The sequence below is a fragment of the Neophocaena asiaeorientalis genome, unplaced genomic scaffold (genome assembly GCF_003031525.2).
Source record: "Neophocaena asiaeorientalis asiaeorientalis breed wild unplaced genomic scaffold, Neophocaena_asiaeorientalis_V1.1 scaffold476, whole genome shotgun sequence".
NCBI classification, from domain to species: domain Eukaryota; kingdom Metazoa; phylum Chordata; class Mammalia; order Artiodactyla; family Phocoenidae; genus Neophocaena; species Neophocaena asiaeorientalis.
This window is the reverse complement of record NW_020172178.1, coordinates 159,486-184,598: the sequence shown is the minus strand read 5'-3', so window position 1 is coordinate 184,598 and position 25,113 is coordinate 159,486. Positions and strand designations below refer to the sequence as shown.

General features: G+C 37.2%; 1 protein-coding gene across 1 annotated transcript in view; it reads left to right on the top strand.

Annotated features, from left to right (window-relative positions):
- Window positions 1-121: 121 nt before the first annotated feature.
- BTBD7 (BTB domain containing 7) overlaps window positions 122-25,113 on the top strand; it is an 80,098-nt gene continuing 55,106 nt past the window's right edge. The window contains exon 1 of the mRNA XM_024758093.1: window positions 122-197. The gene's annotated coding sequence lies outside the window, so the exon portion shown is untranslated. The remainder of the gene's footprint in view (window positions 198-25,113) is intronic.

The following is a 25,113-nucleotide window of genomic DNA, read 5'->3' as shown; positions in this document are numbered from 1 at the left end:
GTCTCGGGGCTACGAGGGGCGGGACTCGTCGCTCCCAGGACGCCGGGAAACCGCTCCCGAGACTCGGGCGCGTGTTTACCCGGCTGCGGGGCTGCGACCGCCCCGGGGTGGGCGTGAGAGCTGCTGTCCGGAATCAGGGGTCGAGGAATGCAGGCCTGTGTACGGCTGCTCCCCGGGGGAGAAGTTAGATTGTCCGGGTAAGTTACTGTTTCGGGATCAAACTGGAATTGCGCTTTGACAGGTTGGGAGAGAGACAATACGGAGTCTTTGGTAAAGAATCCTGTGCTTCGAGTGCTTGAAAGGCTAAAAGCATGCATTTTTCAGTGTCTCATCATTTGCACAGCTGTTTATTAGCCTTACCCCGAAGATGAGAACTTTCTCACCGTTTGGGGGGAGGAAGCCCTGAGTGTTGTTTCTGCTTTGAACTACAATAGCACCTCTTCACATACCAGCACAGATAATAAGTACTCTGGATTAGGCCTAATTCGCAGAAGCAGTCTTGATTTTACCAGAGAACTGTTTCCTCTGCTAAAACATCTTACTGTAATGAGGAAATAGGCATTTTTACAGAATTACTTCGTTTTTTCAAGTAGCAGAATCTTTTGTCTCTGAATAGCATCCATTTCTTTTAGATTGCTGAAATCAATTACTTTCTCCCGGAAATGTGAAAGAAAGATTTGAAATTGCAAGAATCATACATGTTAATGGCAGCTGTGATTAAACTTGTCCTGGAATTTTGAAGTCAGAAAAACCTTTAACGATATGATGTGACTTGTTTTAGAACTGGGAAACTAGGCCCAGGGAGATGAGTGACTCGCTGTGGGTTCTGCAGCTGGCGAGGGATTGGACCAAAACTAGGATCTAGGCCTCCCTCCGCCTTATTTAGAGAGCTCCTTTCAGTACACTCCTGAGCCTCGTATTTTTCATTGATTGCATTCTTCACCACCATCCTCATCCCTGGGTCTTTGTACAGTGTAGTTGAAAGGAGAAATCAGAGAGAGCGCCTCACCCTGATTCTTGACAGTTACTGTCAGTTACCACAAGTAACTCATGAAGATTCTTTTCCCTGACCTGAATTTAATAAAAAACCAACTGACATTTCATTTAGAGTTTTCATAGGTCTGTGACTGACTATATTTCTGTCCAGTTATAGCATTGCTTATTTATGCATGCATTCAGTAAAACCAGTATTCTGTCCCACAAAACCTAACTACTATATTGTTTTGTTCCTCCTTACCAGCATTTAAACAGGTTCTTTGTATCAGGCTCTAATTTTAGGATTTAAAACACCTGTGTTGTGTTTGCCAGGTTGTACCACCTGGTTTCCACTTAGCCACTTGAGTCACAGCAGCTTTCTGTGTTGTGTGTCACAGGCTAACCTTCAGAAGTAGTCATGTCAAATGCTTCTGATTTCATATTCTAGTCATTGAAACTCACACACCAGAGTTGTACCTTGCGTTCAGTTACACAGGTGATTATTGAAGATCTGCTTTGTATTTTGCAATACTAGGTGCTACTGGAGAAAGAAACAAGTGAAATATGTAGACTTTGCCCTCAGAAAAAGATAAGATGTACCCCTCTGAGCCTAGAAAACAATCTGTCAATACAAAGTATGCTGTACACGTTCTGGTTAGAGGGAGATGAGTGAGGCCTCAGGAGTCTATATAACTTCCTGGAACACTTGGGACTTGAGCTAGCTTCTGTGAGGGTTTAGATTTACAGAGAGATTGGAGCAGTTACTTTGTGAGGGAAAAGCAAGAGTGTAATGTGGAGATTAGCTTTGGGGGAGGGGAATAGAGAGGGAAACTAGGATGAGCTGACAACTGAATTTCCTTGGGAAGACATTAGACAGTTGAAAGGATATGTTTGTAGAAGGGTTTGAGTACTGGATTGAGATTTGGATTTTTATCCTCTTGTGCAAGACATGGGGAGACTTTGAAAGTTTGGAGGCCACACATTAATATGTTAAAACTGCCAAGACGCACCTGTCAGTGACCTGTGGGTTGAGTTAGAATGAGGAGAGAGTGGAATGAACCAGGGACAGTAGTAGCTATTGCAGTTACCTGGGTATGAAGAGATGAGATCCTACACTAAGATAGAGTCACTAGGAAAGATGCATAGCAGGTATCTTTTTGTTGTTGCCGTTTTTATTGTGGTAAAATATACATAACATAAAATTTGCCATTTTAACCAGTTTTAAGTGTACAGTTCTGTGGCATTAAGTGTACTTCACGTTGTTGTGCAGCCATTATCACCTTCTAGCTCTAGAACTCCATTCTTCTGCTGCAGCTGAAACTCTACCCTGTAAACACTAAGGCCCCACCTCCCTTTACTCTTAGCCCCTGACAACCACTCTGCTGCTTTCTGTCTCTACGAATTTGATTACTCTAGGTATTTCATGTAAGTAGAATCATACAATGTTTGTCCTCTTGTGACTGGCTTATTTCACTTAGCATAATGTTCATCCATGTTGTAGCATTTGTCAGAATTTCCTTCATTTTTAAGGCTGAATAATAGTCCATTGTATGTATATACTGCATTTTGTTCATCCATTTATCTGTCAGTTGATACTTCATATGCTTCCACTTTTTGGCTTTTGGAATAATGTTGCCATGAACATAGGTATGCTCATATCTGTTTGAGTCCCTGCTTTCATTTCATTTGAGTATATAGCCAGAAAATTTTACATTCCCACAAGCATGCGTCAGGGTTCCAGTTTCTCCACATCCTCACCAACACTTGTTGTTTTTATTATTTTGATAACAGCCATCCTAATGGGCGTGAAGTGATATCTCATTGTGGTTTTCACTTGCATTTCTTTAAAGATTAGCATCTCTAAAGCTTATCAGCCTTTTGTAAGTCTTCTTTGGAGAAATAATCTATTTTAAGTCTTTTGCCTATTTTTTAATTTAGTTGGTTTTCTTTGTTGTTGTTGAGTTGTAGGTGCTCTTTATGTGTTCTGGATACCAATCCCTTATCAGATAGATGATTTGCAAATATTTTTGTCATTCCATGCATTGCCTTTTCACTCTGTCGAGTGTACTTTGATGCACAAAAGGTTTTTCTTGGTAAGTTTTTAATTTTAATGAAGTCCAACTGATCTAGTTTTTCTCTTGTTGCTTATACTTTTGGTGTTACATCTGAGAAATTATTGCCAAATCCAGTGTCATGAAGCTTTTCCCCTTTAAAAATCTTCTAAGAGTTTTCCCCTCAAAAAAACTCTTATGTTTAGGTCTTTGCATGTGGATATCCAGTTTTTCCAATGCCATTTGTTGAAAAGACTATCTTTTTTCCATTGAATGGTCTGCCCATCTTTGTTGAAAATCACTTGACCGTACATTCGAGGGTTTATTTCTGAACTCTATTGGTCTGTAAGTCTGTCTTTGTGCTGTCACCGTACTGTTTTGATTACTCTAGCTTTATAGTAGTTTTGAAATCAGAAGTGTGAGGCCTCCAACATTGTTCTTTTTCCAAATTGTTTTGGCTGTTTGGGGTCCCTTGAGATTCCATATGAATTTTAGATAGATTTTTCTATTTCTGCAAAATATGTCATTGTGATTTTTTTGATAGGGATTGCATTGAATCTGTAGATTGTTTGGAGTAGTGTTGACATCTCTTCCGGTCTTCCAGTCCGTAAACACCAGATGTCTTTCCATTTATTTGTGTTTAATTTCTTCCCACAACATTTTGTAGTTTTCAGTGTAAAAATCTTTCATCTCCTTGGTTAAGTTTACTCCTGAATATTTTATTCTTTTTGGTACTATTGTAAACGTGATTGATTTCTTAATTTCCTTTGCGGATTGTTCATTGTTAGTGTATAAACACAACTCATTTTTGTGTGTTGATTTTGTATCCTGCAACTTTACTGAACTCACTTATTTTAATGGTGTGTGTGTGTGTGTGTGTGTGTGTAATCTTTAGAGTTTTCTACATATAAGGTAAGGTTGTTTTCTAGCAAAGATAATTTTATGTCTTCTTTTCCAGTTTGAATGACTTTTCTTTCTTTTTCTTGCCTAATTGCTCTGGCTAGGACTTCCAGTACTGTATTGACTAGAAATGGTGAAAATGCACATCCTTGTCTTGTTCCTCATCTTAGAGGGAAAGCTTTCAGTCTTTGACCATTAAGTATGATGTTAGCTGTGGATTTTCCATACATAACCTTTATTATGTTGAGCTAGTTTCCTTATATTCCTGGTTTGTTGAGTGTTTTAGCAGGTATGTTTTAAGAAAAAAATTGAGTTATGGGTGCAGAGTTTCTACTTGGTGAAAGAAAATTCTTGTGTCATTGGTGGAATGTTATTGTCAGGTTGTTTTTTTGAAGCATCATCTTTGTACATTTGCAGTTATGTTCTGGCTGAAAAAAATACTGCTATAGTTATTCAGTGGGGAAGACTGACACTAATCAAATAATCATACAAAATATGCCTGAGTAACTATAGTACTATTTTGCTTCCAGCTGTATTCCCAGCAGCTGCATAGTGCCAGGCCCATAGGTGCTCACTAAAGTTATTAATTGAATTTAAAAGCAGAAGACTAAGATTTAACCCAATAAGCTAAAAAATATATTGTTTATAATTTTTATAGAAAGTGTTTATTCTGTTGTAAACCACCTTCCCTCTTAACCCAGTCTTGGTACAGTGGTAATAAAACAAAATCAGACTTCTCCACTCTAAAAAGAAACAGGCAAGTGACTTTTGTAAAACAATTATCTTTTTTAAGATGAGACATTTTTCTTTTTAAGTTGATGATAATGGAAGTTGGTTATCAGAATCCAAAATTTCAAAGGGAAGCATAGTTTAAAGGAAACTTTTCATGTAGCTACTAACTTCAGATTTATATTGAAATTCAAACATTCAGTACCTAGTTTATTTACAAAACAAGTTCAAAATTTTTTAATGCAAGCTTCAGTTCTTTTAATTTTAAAAATTTTTGCCTCTCCCATTGCGGAGCACAGGCTCCGGACGTGCAGGCTCAGCAGCCATGTCTCACGGGCCCAGCTGCTCCGTGGCATGTGGGATCCTCCCCGACCGGGGCACGAACCCGTGTCCCCCGCATCGGCAGGCGGACTCCCAACCACTGCGCCACCAGGGAAGACCAGGCAGTCTAAATTTGACATTGCAAGTTGAGTCTTTCACAGCATCCTTACTATCTCAAATAATGTAGAAACTTCAAAAACATATAATGTACTAAGTTTTATAAATTGACATTAAATCCATATAATGAACATTATGTTAAAGTTGGAATAAACAGAAATCACTTTAATACAATACACAGAACATCCTTTAAATCACAAGATTCAAAAAAAATCTGCTTTTTTGAGCATTGTTGGAGTTTTTAGACATAGTTGTGATGTATTAGAACACTGGACTGGGAGTCAGACCTCCATTCAGATTCTGATTACTATTTATAGCTTTGCAATCTTAAGCAATCCATTTTACCTGTCTGAGGCTTAATTTTTCCTCATCTGTAAGAGGGAAAACACACACACACACAGTGTTTTACGTAGCAGCTTTGCCACCTTGTATTTTTTTATTCCATTCTTTCCCTCCCTGTTACCACTTACTTACTAGTCTGGACTATTTATTGAACAGCCTACCAGTGGAGTCTCTGCCATTTGTTCTCCCACTTTTCCTCTCCTTCTCCGGCTGTTCTCTATATTGCTACCACACTTTTTAAAAAATGCAATTGGAGGATGTTACTTCCCTACCTAAAAAACTTGTGTTGACTTCCCATTGTCTATTGGGTAAAGTCCAAACTCACAACAGTTTGTAGACTGTGTCTAATGTTAGATTTCCCATTACGCTAGTCATACTAAGCTGTTTCTTGTTCCTACTACTTCTGCTTTTCATGTGTTTATCCCAGTGCTTGGAGTTCTCCTGTTCTTTGCCATCCAGGAGACTCTGAGAAGATGACTCATCACCCATTTCAGCGGTAGATTTTGATTACTCCAAGCCAATCAGCTCAAGGCCTTTCCCTGTAAATTATTATTTGTCCCAGTTAGATTGAAAGGAAAGAGACATTCTATTTCTGGGGGAGAGGATTTTTTCCCCTATTGTTTGTGAGCAAGAGAACATGTGGCCCCAATCGCCACTGGCAGCTGTCTTGTGACCACAGGGGATGATGAAACATGCCCTGAGGATGGCGGAACAGAGAGGTAGAAGGAACGTAGGTGCATGGCAACATTATTTTATACATGTATTGTGCTGGGCCTGGGGCTTTCCCTACCGCGGGATTTCTCTTCGTGAATATATTCCTATTGTTTAAGCCAATTCTTTGGGGTTATTTGCCATCAGAAATCTGATTCTTACAGTCGTCTTTATTCTTCAAGACCCAGTTCAAAAGTTAGTTTTACTAGTAATCATACACTCACTCCCTTAGTACTTTGGACCTTTCTTCCAGTCCTTATTTACTATATTTATCATCAGTTACTCGTGTGTCTGACTCCTCCACGTAACTCTTTGTATTTTGAGCCAAAGCCTGTAGGATGTAGCACAGTGTCTGGTAAATTATAGATACTCAGTGAGTTGTTAGGATGAAATAATAACATGAGTAAGTGCTTTGTAAACAATGTTTTAATAAATATGAGGTATGTTATTGAGTTTAAAACTAAAGTGAGATGGAAAAATCAATTAGGCCAGGCATGCAAAGTGTTCTTTGCTTGCCCTTAATTGTTTTCTAAAAATATCCATTTAGATAAAAAGTTTGACAGTCTCTTCTAGCTACAATTCCTTAAATTTTATGAACACTCTTACCTCCTTAAAACAGGAATCATGGAAGGAGCAGTAATGAATTGTGTTGTTAGCGTGCAGTTTCCTTCCTTCTTTAGGGGGAGACTGAATGCCAGAAGAATTTCAAGTATAGTGTCTTTTTTTCCCTGTATTCTGAAATTATACTTATTTAATTTGTTTTATCTGGAATTTACTTGTGAGTTGTTCTTTAGAGAAAAATTCCATAACATGCTTCATAAGACTTAATTATGCTTGCCTTCAGACTTTGCCAAAATATTTCTTGCTTGCTTGAGACTAGACATGAGAATTTTCTGGTTAGGAAAAAAGCTTTGAGGCAGAACTAGATGAGTTTGTAGTGAATGTTAGTAATAGCTTATGACAGAGAAATCTCATTATAGCCTTAATTATGAAGTCATAGTTCTGTCACATGCTTCAACGGTAAAGTCTGACAAGGGAGGAAGGATAGGGAAGGAGAGTTAAAATTCCCAACTTGGTGTACCTCACCATTTGTTGGCTTCAGTCAAATAAAACTTTGACATAGTAATTTGTAGTTATTTTTAAAACAAGGTAAGGAGGGATACAGTACACATTAGAAATTGTAAAATCGTCTGTTGGACTGAGTATGAAAAGACAAATTTGTCTATGAAGAACAGCCTTCTTGTTTTGACGTCTAGTTGTTTGTTCCCTTGGTACCTTAGTTTCCACATCTGTAAAATGAACAGTATCACTCTCTTTAGGGTTCTTTGATTAATTAAGATAATCTATGTGAAAACACAATATAGTGTTCTGAGGATAGACGCTCAGGCATTCCTTTTTTTTTTTTTAAGCAGAGATTATTTTATTTTTTATTTTTTTAAAAATATTTATTTATTTGGCTGCACCGGGTCTTCCTTGTGGCACGTGGGATTTTTAGTTGCGGCACACAGGATCTTTAGTTGCGGCATGCGGGATCTAGTTCCCTGACCAGGGATCAAACCTGGACCCCCTGCATTGGGAGCGCGGAGTCTTAACCTCTGGACCGCCTTGGGAAGTCCCTCAGGCGTTCCTTTTAATATTGAGCTGCATGAGCCACTTGTATATTTTGGAGATTAATCCTTTGTCAGTTGCTTCGTTTGCAAATATTTTCTCCCATTCTGAGGGTTGTCTTTTTGTCTTGTTTATGGTTTCCTTTGCTGTGCAAAAGCTTTTAAGTTTCATTAGGTGCCATTTGTTTATTTTTGTTTTTATTTCCATTTCTGTAGGAGGTGATTCAAAAGGGATCTTGCTGTGATTTATGTCATAGAGTGTTCTGCCTATGTTTTCCTCTAAGAGTTTTATAGTGTCTGGCCTTGCATTAGGTCTTTAATCCATTTTGAGTTTATTTTTGTGTATGGTGTTAAGAAGTGTTCTAATTTCATTCTTTTACATGTAGCTGTCCAGTTTTCCCAGCACGGACTTATTAATTCTTGAATGAGAAAAAGTCTGTCGGTTTGTGTGTGTATGTGTATGTGTGTGTGTTTAAGTAACAAAAACTCTCTAGAATAAAGTTCAAACTCCGTTTCATGGATCATATGGCTTTTTGTTATCTAGGCTCTGCTGCTTCTCTGGGCTCATACCTTATTACTGCCAAATACCTCCCCGTTACACTCTGCATGTAGAATTGCTTTAATTTCCTTAGTGAGCCAGGTTTTGTTCTTTCCTTGGGCCTTCACATAGTCAGATTCCTCTGCCTTTTAGAGCATTATTTTGTCATCCCAACCCCTCCCCACCATTACCTTCACCAAGAAAAAAGTTCACACTTATTGTCAGTCTTAGATCTTATCTCAGATGTCACTTTCTCAACAGCCCCATAAGGTAAATACTTTTAAATATTATTATCAGATACAGAAAAGATAAACAATTTGACCAAGATCACAAAGCTTATAAAATGGCAGATCTGGATCCAAACCTAGACAGTTTGGCTCTAGAGTTCATCTTCACTAATCTGTGCTTCCTCTACATTGTAACGGCCTATTTATCTGCTTGTCCCTAAGTAATTTAAAAGCAAAAATTATGTCTGTCTAGTTCATTGTTATATCCTCATGTGCCTATTATCAGCACATAGTAGGTGCTCAGAAAATGTTTAAATGAGTGAGTGTCTCTTATTTGAGAGCAGAATTTGTGATTAAACTCCTCTTAGTACCTTTCACATAATACATGTCAGTAAATAGTCTTCTCATGCTTATGATACAAAGTGAAATTTATATGATCAAGTTCATTGTGGCTTTGAAATATATTGCACTTTGTAACCAAAGATAGTTACAGCCCCATTTTTATAATCACTGTTAACTCATTTTATCCTTTTCTAGCAATGTTACTTGGCATCTTAAACTGGTGCTTTTGTAGGCTTCCTTTTCACATGGTATCCCTGTGAACTGTTAAAATACAGATTATTTGTAACTCATTTCTAAATGGTACATAGGAGATTTTACAAAATAAAATTACACTAGTATATGCACTCTGATCATTTATATCTATTAACCTTTTAATGGACGTGATTGCCGTACATATATGGAACTTAGAAAAAAACAGAAGTACCCACATTTTAAACCTTGATGGTATCCCAAAAGATAAATGGTTTATCTATATAGAATAGTCACAGGGTAAATAATGATTTAAGGCATGCACATTGTCGTTCATGTTGATGGGAGAAATTGGAATGTTGTATTTCAATACACTTTTCAAATAAGTAATGCCTGAAGCTGCTTCCAGGTTCATGCTCTAATCAGGGTCAGTAGGTTAGAGAACCAGAAAAGTCTTCCTCCTGCATGAATGTTCTCACTTTACCAAAGACTTTGCTTCTTTGGTTAATCATTCTCTCTTCTGTATCCGCTATGCTCTGGTACAGGGTTTCTCAACTTTGACACTACTGACATGTTGGGTCAGATAATTCTTTGTTGTGGGGCGCTGTCCTGTACTTGAAAAATGTTTAGCAGCATCCGCAGCCTCTACTCACTAGGTTCCGGTAGTACCATTCTTCACTCCTAGTTACGGCAACCAAAAATGTCTCCAGGCCTTGCCAAATGTCTCCAAGGGAGCAGAGTCACCCAGTTGAAAACTGATGCTTTACTGCATCATCCCTACTCATTTGTTACAATATCTCCCTCTCTTTCATACACACACCTTTCCAGACTTTCACATCCTTTCTATTACTGCCTCACTTCTTGGCACCTTTTGCAGTCTTTTTTGAAAAGAGTTATAAAACATCTCACTCCAGTTTTACTTCCGGTTCAGTTTCCTCTCTTCAGTTCTATGAAACCACATTTTTCTGGTTTTCCTTTACATCTGTGGCTGCTCCATTTTGGTCTCCTTTATCAGCTCTACTCACTGGACAATGGCATAATTTTTGCTTCTTCCTTACTTTTTCTTATCTCGTCAACTCCTGTCTTTCTTGCCTCATTTCTTTGTATGTTGTCCCTCATATACCTATTAATTCTTAAGCTGTTCTCTCTGTTGAAATGACCTTACCTATGTTTCTCCCTATTTAAATTCTAATATCCTTCAAGAACCAAAGCAGATGTCATCTTTCCATGAAAGCCTTTTGTAATCACTAAAGCCTTTTCTAGTCCTCTAACGTCCATGCCATGTTCCTGTTCTTTCTCTCTGTCTTCCACTTGCAGCTTTGTGTTATTTATGTATTGGAATATGTCCTGCACCAGACACTAAGCTCATCTTTGTATCCCGGACATTACCTGGCTAAGTGCCCTGCACATAGTTGGTGTTTAGATAGTTGTTGCAGCAATGATGAGGAGGTAGCAGTAGAGTGGAAAGGATTTAGTAAAAACAGTAATGACCTGAAAGGTTGTTAAAAGTAGGAGAAAAACAAGAAAACTGAAGAAAATTTAAAACTGCTCATGGAATTCTTTACATTCTCTCCTTTCATGGTTTCTTTGATACGGGCCTTTTCTGGTTTCATTCTCCATTTCTAAGCCCCTTATTTATTAAGGACCCGTTATGAGCCAGGCACTCTTCAAGATACTTGGAATACAGTAACTGGAAAAGGAAACTGTCCCAGTACTGTAGGAACTTAGTCTCTTTGAGGATGTAGAAATCTTAACAATTAATTGCCCCTACAGAGTGGTAAGTACTGAAATTGAAGTGTATCCAAAACTTTCTGGTAGCACAGAGGAAAGGGGTGACTTCTCAATTTGAACTAAACCTCATTCAGATGCCACTTCTTACATGCAACCTATTTGGGTCACTACCCAGCCTGATTAGTGTTTTCCATGCTTTCCTTTACTTTGTTCTCTTTCAGCTACCAAATTATAAGCATTTCCTGTGCCTCAGTACTTAGCCTTCCGTTCATTCTTTTATATCCTTCTCTTTAGGAAATGGATTTAGTTTTGAGGCTTCAGCTGACAAGTTTCAAAGCCATACCAGCTACAACGAAACATATTTTTGTTGTGAAATAATACACATGCAAAGAAGCATAGTAAACAAATTTAAGTTTAACTTATTTTTTTAACAAATTATTTTAATGCTGACACCACCATAGTCACTAAATAGAACAGTGGAAGCATGCTCAAAGCCCCACTCATGCCTCTTCTCAATCACAACCACCTTAAAGGTCACCGCTATTCTGCTTTTTATGGTAATTGCTTCTAAGATTTAAAAAAAAAAAAAAAAAAGGAGAAGAAGAAGCCCTGTACCTGAATACCAACTAGATATTTATTCCAAAACATACAGTCTCATTTTGGGAGACTGGGAGACAGAGGTGGAGGGAGACATTTCACAGTATTCTATCTTGTTCTTGCACTGAAACCCCGAAGAACATCCCCAGGTTCACTAGGAGGACTCACCTGACAGAGCACATAGTCATACTCATGGAGATCATTTATTACAGCACAGGATACAAAACAAAATCAGCAAAGAAAAAAGACACATGAGGCTAAGTCCAAAGAAAAACAGGGGCAAGTTTCCAAGAGGTCTCTTCCGGTGGAGTCACACAGGTCACACTTAGTTCCTCCAGCACTGACTGGTGACAGCACAAGTGAAATATTGTCTACTAGGGAAGCTCATTAGAGACTCAGCACCTAGGGTTTTTACTGATGGCTGGTCACACAGGCATCTACTACCTAACATGTATCAAAATTCCAGGCTCCCAGAAGGAGCAGCATAAACCATACTGTTTGCACAGACAGTTTAAGTACAGTGAGCTGTCCTTATCAGTTAAGGAATGGCAAAAACACGGAAAGTCCAAGTTCCCAAAGACCAACCAGGGCCAGCCTTTCAAGCAGGCCTTTCTAAGGATAGCAGTTTCAGGCCTGCTGTGGCTAACTTTTTTCTGCTTGATATTTTTCAATTCAAAGTTTAAATAAATAAAAACTCAGCTTTCAAATTGTGTCATTTTCTCTTAAAATGTATCAACACTAACCCAGTGCAAACCTTCACTTTATATGTCCACTACTATCATATGATTGAAAGTATGTTCTATGGAACATTGGACATGGCCTATTATTGGTTTTTCTTAGATTAAAGTTCAGGAATACTGAATTAAGCAAAGTTACACAGGTTACTTAGCTGCAGGACTCTCAGCCTTTTGCAGTGATGTGTGTGACCTGGCCTCTATCTACCTGGCTTGCCTCATCTTACATTATCTCCCTTCCCTACTTCCCCTGCATCAGCCACCTTGGCCTTCTTGCTCTTCCTAGAATTTGCTAAACTATTGACTCTGCTGTAACTCCCCAGGATCACATCACTACTACCTCTGTCAATAAATAATATCACGCTTTATTTATTTATTTATTATTTGGTTGCACTGGGTGTTGGTTGCGGTAGGCAGGCTCCCTAGTTGCGGCTCACGGGCTCCTTGGTTGTGGCATGCATGTGGGATCTAGTTCCCTGACCAGGGATCGAACCCGGGCCTGCTGCACTGGGAGCGCAGAGTCTTATCCACTGCACCACCAGGGAAGTCCCTCAAGCATTATTTATGTTTATGTATTATTTATATTTATGTATGTGTTTAAGATCTTTCTTCTGTATGCTGTATGTGTTCTTTATGTCTTGTGGGCTTATTAATGTCAATAAATCAACTTATTCTTTCTCATAGCACCCCATGCCTTTCATGGTATTTACCTGAGTGTATGATTTTATTTTTGTAATTATCTGTTTAAATGTCCATTTCTCTCACTTGATTGTAAGCAACATGAAAACCAAGACTATTTTGTTCACAACTATAACCTTCAACACTTGGCATAGAGCACATAATTGGTATTCAGATTCTTAATGAATAATATAAATAATTCTACAAAACTGGGCTATAGTAAACAGTGTTTCCCAAACTAACCAAGATTTTTTTTTTAAGGCTCATTTCATTGTATTTTGCAAGACTGATGTTGTGTAGAATACACTTTGGGAAATACTGATATACTTTAAAGTGTAAAATACTTCACATAGGTAGGATTTGTAGCTAGGAGTTCGTATTTATTGCATATTCTTGATTGAACCTCTGTTAGGAAGATTAATTTAGTGTTGGTGTGCTAGATGAATTAGACTGGAAGCAGAGACCAAGATTGATTTTTGTGACAATTCAAGAGAAGTAATAAATAGTGACTTAGTCTAAGTGATTTGCAGGTGGGTTGGTGAACCAGTTTGATGTAGAGGAGAAGGATGAGGGAAAGACACCTGCAGTTCTGACACTGGATGCCCAGGATGTCTTCAGCAAACGACATTTGAATAGATTGGAGTAATTGAGTTTCTTCTTCCGGAAAGCATCCTCCTGTTAATCTGGAAAATATATCCATCTTGTTTCCAGGCAACACCAGATAATTAAATTATCTTCATATTTAGGAATTAATAAATTTGTTTAAATTAGCATACTGAATTACTTAATAATAACTGTGCTGTAAACTCTTTAACTGTCTAATGACAGCTCTCTGCTGTGGTTGAAGAGTGTGTTTACCTACATACTCTAATTTGGAGATGACAACAAAAATTGAGAACTTTTTTCTATTTTGTTCTAACTACTTACATAGGTATATATAAATCTGTTTTCTGATGTAAAAATGTTTACAGGAAGGAGCATGAAACTCAGACGTTACTAAAGAAAAGACTGAAACAAGTGACTATTTAAAAAATTTAAACATTTATGAGAAAAGCCATCATAGTTTTAAAAGGCTAATATGAATATTCTCCCTTGATATTTTAACATTAATATAAAAAGTGTCACAAATTAATAAAAAGAACAGCCACATAGAAGAATGGGCAAAGATTATAAAGAAACACAGAGGCTGATAAATATATTGAGATTCACTTTCACTTATAATTTTTTAAAATGAAGATTAAAATAATGAGATCATTTTTTCCTCCATCAGATTGGCAAGGATTAATAATGACCAGAGTTTTCATGTTCTCATGCAAAGTTGATAGGAATGTAAATTGCAACTTTTCTGACCAGTATATCTCCAAATTAGAAATATATATACCCATTTATCCAATAATACTATTTCTTTTTTTTTTTTTTGGCCGCACCTAGCGGCATGTGGGATCTTAGTTCCCCGAACAGGGATCAAACTCGTGCGGTCTTAACCACTGGACCGCCAGGGAAGTCCCAGTAATATTATTTCTTGATATTTATTCTAATGGTATAGTTTACAGTGGTTAAAGATAGAGGTAAAAGGATTGCAGGACTGTTGATAATATTGAAAAATTGGAAATGATTTTCAATGTTTTGGTGAAATAAATTATGGCATATTTATACAGTACAGTTCTATTTAGGGGTCTTTAAAAGACAAAGTAAAATTTATATGTACACGTGTTTCTATATCCCTGGTATATTATGAAATGAAAAATTTTTTTTACAGAACTCTTTGTTAAATATCCCTACTTAAAACTATTTATGTCAAAAATGCTAGAAGGGCTTCCCTGGTGGCACAGTGGTTGAGAGTCCGCCTGCAGATGCAGGGGACATGGGTTTGTGCCCCGGTCCGGGAAGATCCCACATGCCGCAGAGCAGCTGGGCCCGTGAGCCATGGCTGCTGAGCCTGTGCATCCGGAGCCTGTGCGCCGCAGCGGGAGAGGCCACAACAGTGAGAGGCCTGAGTACTGAAAAAAAAAAAAAAAAAATGCTAGAAAAGCAGAAATCCAATTGTTACTTTTTGTTGATGTGGGAAGGGAGGCAGATTTTAGGGAATTGCCTTTTGTCATACTCTCCTGTGTAGGTTTTTTGTTTTTTTGTTTTTAATTTAAACAACAAAAGTATAATTCTCATAAGTGAATGGGGAAACATTAAGGTTCTGGGCTAGGTAGGATAGAGAAAGTTTAACATGTATCTTGTTCTTTGTGTATTATGATCTGTTCTACAATCTTTAAAATTCTTTTGAGTCAACGGTGTAACTCTCAACTTTTCAGACTCTAGTAATAGAAGGCAAAAACACTTCCGGGGAGAGAAAGAAATACAACTAAAAATTACAGAGATGCTAAAAATTATTTTTTTCCATATTTTCAATAAAGAAAATAAACTCATTTTAATCTTGTAAAACAGTAAAACTAAGAGGGGGGAGGGGGTGTACACTGCTTGATGGTGGTGCTTTTGTACTGTCACCAAATAGTATGATTAGTTTTCTATTCAAATTAGATACCCCATCTGAAAATGTTCTTAGGAGCACAATGACTTTTCATCAGAAATTTAATAATTAAACATAAACGTTGAATAATTATTTAGGGATTTAAAATTCAACAAAACTAATGATCTCTTCTTTATGCAAAGGAAATGTGTGGGTATGGAGAAAAATAATTAGGTTAATAATACGGAGTCCTGTAGCTAATCATCAAATTTGGAAACAACCCCCTAAAATATTGTTCTTAAATTCACCTGCTTGATGTCTAGCAGTGAAACATCTGTAACGTGGTTTACTTTTAACTTTTTGTTTTTAATGACTATTTACACTAAAAGCCATTTCTAGGATAACCTACTTAAATATTGGTATTAATTTTACATTTAATACACATCCAAATGCATGATAGTTTTCAAGTTTAACATTAAATGTACGTTTAATTTTCATAAATGAGAAAATTTCTACATTTAAAATTATTTCAAAGAATTTATTATCTAATTGTAATGATTCTTTCACTGGTTTTGGTTTTCTTATCCTATTTAGAATGATCATGACTAGTTTTCCCTAGTGATTATTCTAGGCTGTTCATGACTCCTTGAAGATTATCTTTTAAAAATCTTTTAAAAAGCTAAGAGATAACATATTTCTGACCATGCTGAATGTGCATTTATGAAGCAGGCATTTAGGAAGTATTTTATAACTAGAAATATTAATACCAAGAATATATAGTATCAGTATGAATCCGCACTGTAGCCAGAGTTCTAAGAACCAGGCTCACCTCATTTATCTGCATTTCCCCTCATTTTCTAGCTTCAAAAATTTTAATGGTTACCCTTAAAAGAATATTGCATAAACTCGTGGAATGTGATGTACTTTTAAGAATATTCTTTTAAGAATATGTTTTTAATCGGAAAAAAAAAGTAGCAGCAGGAGACTGACAGCTGTTTTGAATTATAATAGGTTCTATTAGAAGAAGCCCACATGGGCTTTAATAAGATTCTCCTAAGCAGAACTCTAACAAGTAATCTATATTTGCAGTAACACAACTTAATTTTATAGAAAAATGCAATTTAAAATATATCTTTATTTAATATGAACAAAATGTTTTCTGACTTGCCTTTTATTGGTGGTGGGTAGGTAAGGAAAATACTATTTTTATACATGATCTGGAGCTACTAACTACAGGTGCACAATGTCTTATTTATAATTTGAAATTCTAAGAGTTCTGATAGCCATTTCTTTAGGGAGACTCATTTGATGGCAAACAATGATGTGACCTGAACTCATTTGGCAACAAAACCTAACCTGAACTAACACAGCTTAGTTTAAATGTTTAATATATTTTATTGCAAAATATGGGCTAATATGACTAATCTCACTGGGTGTGTTTACATAGTATACAGCAAATGTTTCATATACCATATTACTTTCTTTTAAAAGAGAGAGAGCATGAGACAGAGAGAGAGAGAGAGAAGGAAAAGAGTCTGAATTTTAGAATATATCTAGCCCCCAAAGTTTCTCGCTGGTAAGGAATTGTGGACTCTTAAACTGGTGTTTTAAATTGGTGATGAACATTAAAATAAACTTTTTATTGGTAGGGCTTCCCTGGTGGCGCAGTGGTTGAGAGTCTGCCTGCTGATGCAGGGGACACGGGTTCGTGCCCTGGTCTGGGAAGTTCCCACATGCCGCGGAGCGGCTGGGCCCGTGAGCCATGGCCACTGAGCCTGCGTGTGTGGAGCCTGTGCTCCGCAACGGGAGAGGCCACAACAGTGAGAGGCCTGCATACCGCAAAAAAAAAAAAAAAAATTTTTATTGGTAGAACTAAGATTGAGAAACAGTGTAGTATGTAACACTTTATCGTTTAATTCTGTAGAGTTTAATTACCAAATATGCAGGAAGAATATATGAAAAGTAGAATAAGCTTACAGGTTATAGATATCAACTGTAAATTAAAACATATTACTTAAAATTAGATACTGGAGGAGAGAGAGAGGAGGAAGAAGATACTAGCTGATTTCAGTATTGCTCATAGTAGGGAGCCAGTGGATAGTAGCCAGAAAATAGGGAATTTGGGTATTGTATAAAAATATTAGTGAAGTTACTTGTGGGGTAGGGAGAGACTAGGTTGGAGTAGACGGGGAGCAACTAGTCTTTGAATATATCTTACTTTGTGGTTTTGACTTTAGACTCATCTAAACATTTTACAGAATTATGTAGCAAAAGTTAATTAAAAATGCTGTGCCTAAAAATCAAAAGTGAAATAAAAGTGTACTTCCAGTTAGTGATGTAATCACCCAGAGCAAACTATTCCAAGTGACTTACATACACAGTAATTTATAGGATATCCTGAGTTGGGTATATCCTAAGGGTAAAAAAGAATTGCCAGGAAAAAAAGATTTTCATTTATCGTAATGTTGATGATAGTGTTGACATTTTAATTCTTGGCTATTGTGTGTGTATTGTGGGATAAAATAAATGAACAATTATGTAGGCAGTGTTGAGAACAGGGTTTTGACATGTGAGAAAGGAGAAACACATGTAAAGTTAATGAGATTAAGTAAAAGCCCTCTAAACCTGAATTTGAATTGGAAGCATCAGTATACACTCAGGATGTATGTGTATCTAAATACACATGTGTAGAAAATTCCCTAACTCTTGTACTAAAAAGGCAGCCAGCACCCCCTAGCACCCAGACTGTGGTTTCTAAATACCATTTTTCACTGAAAGGAATTAAGTCTCCTTTAAAGAGATGGCTGATGACAGGTCTAAGGTAAGAAAAATACAAGATATGCCTAGAATAAGGTATAACCCTAGAAAGCAAAGAAGCTCTCAGAGACAAGTAGTGTTGTGTCGTATGATCTCAGGGACCAATTTGAATAAGCTTCCACTGTCCAAATATGGGACAATTTGAGCCTCAGCTGGGATAAATACAAATAATTGAAAGCCATCAAATATGTTTAAATCCATGAACACATAATTTTTTAACTTGCTGATCATCTTTAGAGAATGCTAGGATGTTAATTGTTCTGAAAATTAGTAAATAAAGGTAAAGAATCATTTATTCTTACCTTTCTGTGCAAACAACTGAATAGTTGATGAGTTCCTCTTACAGAAGTATTCCAGCTAATGAATAAAGAAGGAGTGATAGAATATCACCATGTTGCAGCCCCTAATGAATTAATGACTCTAGTTGGTGATTACTGTTAATTGTTAATATTAGAGAATGAGAAGTAGACGTTTGGTACCTATTGTTGGAAGTACACATCACCACATGTGAAGCAGTCTTGACAAAATAAACTTTAAAAGTACAAAAATGACACTAAATCTGATTAAGTTGTTAGATCTATAAATTTCTGTAAATACAGGGCTGAGAGGAACATATTAAGCTACATCATGGTGATGCATTTGCCAAAATTCAGACTATGGGAAACTACCATATAACCTGATTTCTTCAACAACAACAAGGAAAAAAAATTGCAAGGGGGAAAGGGTTGGGGAGGGACCTTTTAAAGGAGATTGAAGAGACATAGTCGTCCAGTCACAGTGCATGGGCCTTATCTGGATCCTGATTCAAACAAACTAAGAAAAAATAAAACTGGTGGAAATGACAACACTGCCTGGGAAGTTCATATTAAGGAATTGTTCATAATTTTAGATGTGATAATGGTACTGTAGTTGCTCTTTTCTATCCTTTCTTTTAGAGATTCATAAGGAAGTATTTACAGATGAAATAATATGCTATCTGGGATTTGCTTCAAAATAATCCAGAGAGATTGGGTAGAGAGTGGATTGGGATGTAGTGATACAGGACTGCCACAAATTGGTAACTACTGAAACTTGGTAATTGTTGAGCTTTGTCTTACTGTTCTCTCTACTTTTGTTATATTTTTCTCTCCATTATTACAGAAGCTGCAAAAGTATCTCCTGCACAGGAGGAAAAAATAAGTGATAGATAGGAAGGAGTGAAAATAGAGAAGCATAGTCATATTTGTCTTTGGTGTTTGAATGCTGAGGGATTTGATATTTATGGAGTATAATCCACAATCCAGAAACTTTTTATTGTTCACCAACAATGAGGACCCAACGCAGCCAAAAGTAAATAAATAAAATAAAGTTATTTATTAAAAAAAAAGACTTGTGACAAAAACAACAGTGTAGTTAGACATATAGACGCATAAGGAAGACATTGGCTGTTCCCATCAGAAAGGTTGGTATAGAACTGAGAACTTTTTGTTTGTTTGTTTTGTGGTACGCGGGCCTCTCACTGTAGTGGTCTCTCCCGTTGCGGAGCACAGGCTCCGGACGCGCAGGCTCATTGGCCATGGCTCACGGGCCCAGCCACTCCGCGGTATGTGGGATCTTCCCGGATCGGGGCGCGAACCCATGTCCCCTGCATCGGCAGGGGGACTCTCAACCATTGCGCTACCAGGGAAGCCCCCTGGTTTTTTTGGTTTTTTGTTTTTTTGCGGTACGCGGGCCTCTCACTGCCGTGGCCTCTCCCGCTGCGGAGCACAGGCTCCAGACGCTCAGGCTCAGCAGCCATGGCCCACGGGCCCAGCCGCTCTGCGACATGCGGGATCCGCCCGGACCGGGACACGAACCCATGTCCCCTGCATCGGCAGGCGGACTCTTAACCACTGCGCCACCAGGGAAGCCCAGAACTGAGGACTTTTAAGGTACTTCCTTCTTTAGGGGGAAAAACACTGAATTAGGGATCAGAATGACTGGTATCTAGTTTTGTCTTTGCCATTTTACTGTATATTAATATTTTACTTTGGATAAGTCACTTCATCTTTTTACCTTAATTACCTAATTCAGAGATTAGAGAATGAAGCCTGTCCTATCTACATTGAAGACTTAATGTGAGGATAAAATGACTTAATGTGTAGAAAAGCATTTTGTAAACTATATATCCCTGTTAGAAGATACTCCTGCTACAGTCATTAAAAGAATGTAAAAAAGGGGAGCACATGTCATTGCTTTTTTAGTGGGGCCTTTTTTTCCATTTACTTTTTAAAAATTACGATTAAAGATACGTATAACATTAAATTTAACATTTTAACCAGTTTTAAGTGTACATTCACATTGTTGTGCAACCATCACCACCGTCCACCTCCAGAACTTTTCATTTTCTCCAATGGAAACTGTACCATCAAACACTAACTGCCCAGTCCCTGGCAACCTCCATTATTCTTTCTGTCCCTGTGATTTTAACTACTGTAGATGCCTCATATAAGTAGCGTCATATAACATTAGTCCTTCTGTGCCTGGCTCATTTCACTTAACATAATATCCTCAAGGTTTATCCATGTTGTAGCATGTATTAGAATTTCCTTCATTTTTAAGGCTGAATGATATCCCGCTGTACATATATACCACACTTTGTTCATCCGTTTGTCTGTCGATGGACATTTAGTTTGCTTCCACCTTTTGGCTGTACCACCCTGTTTGAGTCCCTGTTTTCTTAGTTGGGGGGTGTGTTATATAGCCAGAGGTGGAATTGCTGGATCATATGGTAATTCTACGTTTAATTTTTATTTTTAAATTTAATTTTTGGATGGATCATGGTGCTTTTTTTTTAAACAATACTGTTTATATATTTTGAAATACCTCAAAAGAGTCATATTTGAGGCTGTATGCACACTGTGATCTATACTTTTTTTTTTCCCTAAGAAATGTTTTTTTACTCCTAAGAACTAGTGCAGTTTTAATTAAATCACACTCTTGTAAGAGGCTTAGGCTGTATATGTGGAATATGGATCCTGAGAAACAATTTTTGGACTGAAGAGCTCAAAGAATGTTTACAAACAAGTATTTCCTTATTAAACGGTTATTTTTTAAAAATTGATTTCATTCAGCTGTTTTCAGCTCAATACTTTGTATATGCCAGGCACTGTTCTATGTGCTGAGGATTTAGTGTCAAATAAATGAAGTTCTGGCTCAGTGTAAGTGGAGCTTACATTGTAGCATGAGACAGTTAACAAGCAAACAAGTATATATTCAATAATTTCAAGTGCTGAAAAGTGCTACAAAGAAAAATAAAGTGAAGAAAGGGGATAGAGAATGATGGGATGGGACAGGATGTTGTTTTTAGAGGATGATTAGGGAAGGCGTCTTTGAGGAGATGGCATTTGAGCAAAGGCCTGAATAAAGTGAGAGAGTGAACCGTGTGAAGACTTTGTGGAAAAGTGTTACTGATGAAGGGAATAGCAGGTCCCAAGGTGTGAGCTTTTAAAGGAGACAACTCAGAAGTTAAATGAAGATCTATCTCAACCAGTACCCAGTACCCATATGAGGAAATGGATTGGTTTAAGATATCTCATTGGAAAGAAAAGAGAAAAATAAAGATGGAAAAAATGCTAGGGAAATTGATTTGTATATTCTGTTAATGATTTTCGAACTTTGGGGACTTCCCTGGTGGTCCAGTGGGTAAGGCTCCACACTCCCCGCGTTCCATCCCTGGTCGGGGAGATAGATCCTGCGTGCCGCAACGAAGATCCGGCACAGCCAAAATAAATAGATAGATAGATACATGCATACATACATACATACAACTTTGATAATTCTGGAATCACGGTGGGTGATAGAGGTTTAAGGGCTCATATACTATTCCCTTATGTATATTTTTGAAATTTTTCATGCTACAGTTTAAAATCAGAAATATGTAAATATGAAAGAGCAAATAACATTTTTTCTAAATGTAAAAATTAAAATGTACTACATTATTTCTGGCAAATGTTATAATTTTATAAAATACTGTTTATTTCATTTGATGTTGAAATATATATATATATTATTAATGGGTGATAAAATGAAACATTCCTGAAATGGAAGGATTTTGCCTGTCTAAATATTTTTTCAAATGAGCTCTGTGATGCTTGAAGAGAAATATAGTAATAACTATTCTATTTTACTTTACCTGGAAGAGATTTCCTTAGATAAGTGAATTTTTAACCTTAGCCATAAAGCTTCACAAATGTATATTTTCTGATGACAATAGTTTTTTGATGGCAATGTTTGTAAATTTTTTCAAACTTTAAATTGTGGTAAAATATAACACAAGATTGACCATCTTAACCATTTGTAAGTGTACAATTCAATGGTATTACATACTGTTGTGCATCTGTCACCACCACCCATCTCCAGAACTCTTCATCTTTCAAAACTGAAACTCTCTACCTGTTAAACACTAACTCCCCATTCCCTTGCTCCCACCTCCAGCCCATGGACACTACCATTCTGTTTCCTGTCTCTATGATTTTAGCTACTCTGATTGCCTCATGTAAGTGGAATCATACAGTATTTGTCTTTTTGTAACTGACGTTTCACAGCATAATGTCTTTAAAGTTCATCCATGTTGTAGCATGTATCAGAATTTCCTTCCTTTTTAAGCCTGAGTAATATTCCATTGTATGTACATGCCACATTTTGCTTTTCATCAGTTGATGGACACTTGGGTTGCTGCCACGTCTTAGCTACTGTGAATAATGCGACTATGAACATGGGTGTGCAAACATGTCTTTGAGACCCTGCTTTTAGTTCTTTTGGGTATATAGCCAGAAGTTAAATTGCTGGATCATATGGTAAATCTATTTTTAATATTTTGAGGAACTTCAGTGCTGTTTGCCACAGTAGCCATTTCCACAGTGCACAACAGTGCATGAAGTTTCCAGCTCTCCACATCCTTGCCCAACATTTGTTACTTTCTGTTTCATTGATAATAGCCATCGTAATTGGTTTGAGGTGGTATCTCATTGCGGTTTTGATTTGCATTTCCTTAATGATTAGTGGTGTTGTCTTTTCATGTGCTTATTTGGCTATTTGGCTATATATATTCTTTGGAAAAATGTCTATTCAAGTCCTTTTCGCATTTTCTAATCAGGTTTTTTTGTTGTTGTTGAGGTGTAGGAAATTTATATTCTGGATATCAATCCCTTATCAGATATATGATTTGCAAATATTTTCTCCCATTCTATGGGTTTATAATTAATTCACTTTCAAAAACGAGGTTGACCAAAATAAAATTGAAGTCCCTTTTAGCTCCATGAGTCTGACTTCTCTGCCTTAATAAGTATGTTTAATGGAACGTAATTTCACCTCAATGAGTTGCTGCTATCATAAACATTCTTGTTCTGTGTCACTGGAATGAATAGGGTTTGTGGTACTGGGTGGAGGTCATCTGCCTCTGTGTTAGATGGCCCTAGAGAGACATATGAGCCTAGTTGGTGGCTTTCTAAACTCTCACTCTGATCTCATCTATTTGAAGATGCCTTCAAAAGGCAGAGGTCTCTTGCTGACTGCTTCTGATTTACTGTTCACAGTCTCTTTTTGTTTTGTTGTTCTTATTAGGTGTTCAAGGATAGAACTGAAGGTTACAATATCTGTGACTTTAGGCAAGTTACTAACCTCTCAGACTCATCAGTTTAAAAAAGTGGGGAGCAGTATTTGGAGAATTAAATGGGTGTAATACATATAAAGGCTCTAAGAACAGAGTCTGGCATATAGTAAACCCTCAATAAATGTTAGTTGTTATGTTAAGTAAAACATGTTTGGGTAATGAGAATGGGCATACAAAGTTATATTCTTTTAACTTAGTTTTTTTTTCTTTTTAAGCTTTATTTCTAGCTGCTCTGAAAATGTGAGATTTGGCTATAGAAGTGATCATTCATCCCACTTTGCCTCATTAGGCCTCGGCTGTACCCCTTTACACTCTCAAGCATCCTGATTTGAATGATATGATTTGAATGATGTGGTCACCTTAGATTTGACAGAAGTGAAATATTACTATAGTTTTGCACTTCTTTTTAATTATAATTGTTTTTTTTTGTTTTTTTTTTTTTTTTTTTTTTTTGCGTCCCCTGCATCGGCAGGCAGACCCTCAACCACTGCGCCACCAGGGAAGCCCCTATAATTGTTTTTCATATTCACATATGCCCCACATTCCTGTTCTTCTATAATTATCCGTAAAAATCGGACTAAGTGGAAAGCATGTTTAAATTCCAAAGTCCAATTGCCTTTTTTTTCTCTGTACACTAACATTTAATATAGAAGTACCCCCCCTCCCCATCCTCATTTTCCAAATCAATAAGTATTACAGCTTCAGCGGATTTTAGGAACCCTGTTTTGACGTAATTTATAGATGTTGCAACCCATACATTTCAGTTTAGGTTTACAAAAGCTGAGACTCATAGAAGTTAAATGTAGCTTATCCTGTGTAAGTGGTAAATTAGTGACAAGAGGGAGAACTCTATCCCAGATACCTGACACTCATTGTTCTCTTTGCTGCCTAAAGTGTAACAAGTATTTTTATGCAAAGGTCAGAGTTTTCTAAACTCTGCAAGTGTTCTGCAAGTCCATTCTTTTAATGCTCTGTGGGGCAAAGGGCCTCCTTTAGATTATGCTGAATACTTCCTCTTGGAGGTTCACAATGCACCTTACCACTTTAAAGATGCCAAAAAGTTCTGAAGTAAAGAAAAGTAAAGCTTTGTTTAATACTGCATTTTCCAAACATTGCGAAAACTGTTTGGAAATGCTAGCCTAGGGATTTTGGGAGGAGAGAGAGGTTGATTTTTGGTTTTGAAATTTTTTTCATAGGGTTGTTAATTCTCTCTGTTGCATTCAGCATGATTTTTCTCCCTTAGTTGGGTCTACTACAATCACTGAAGCTTATTTTAAGCCAGTTGGATCCTCTGATTGAGATTGGTCATTGTCAACTATTAACAGAAGGAGCTCCCCCAGAAAGGTGATTCTAGGAAAAGGGTTTATGAGTTCTCTAGGCCTCTCCCAGTCCCATAGGCCCTCTCTTTCCCTTT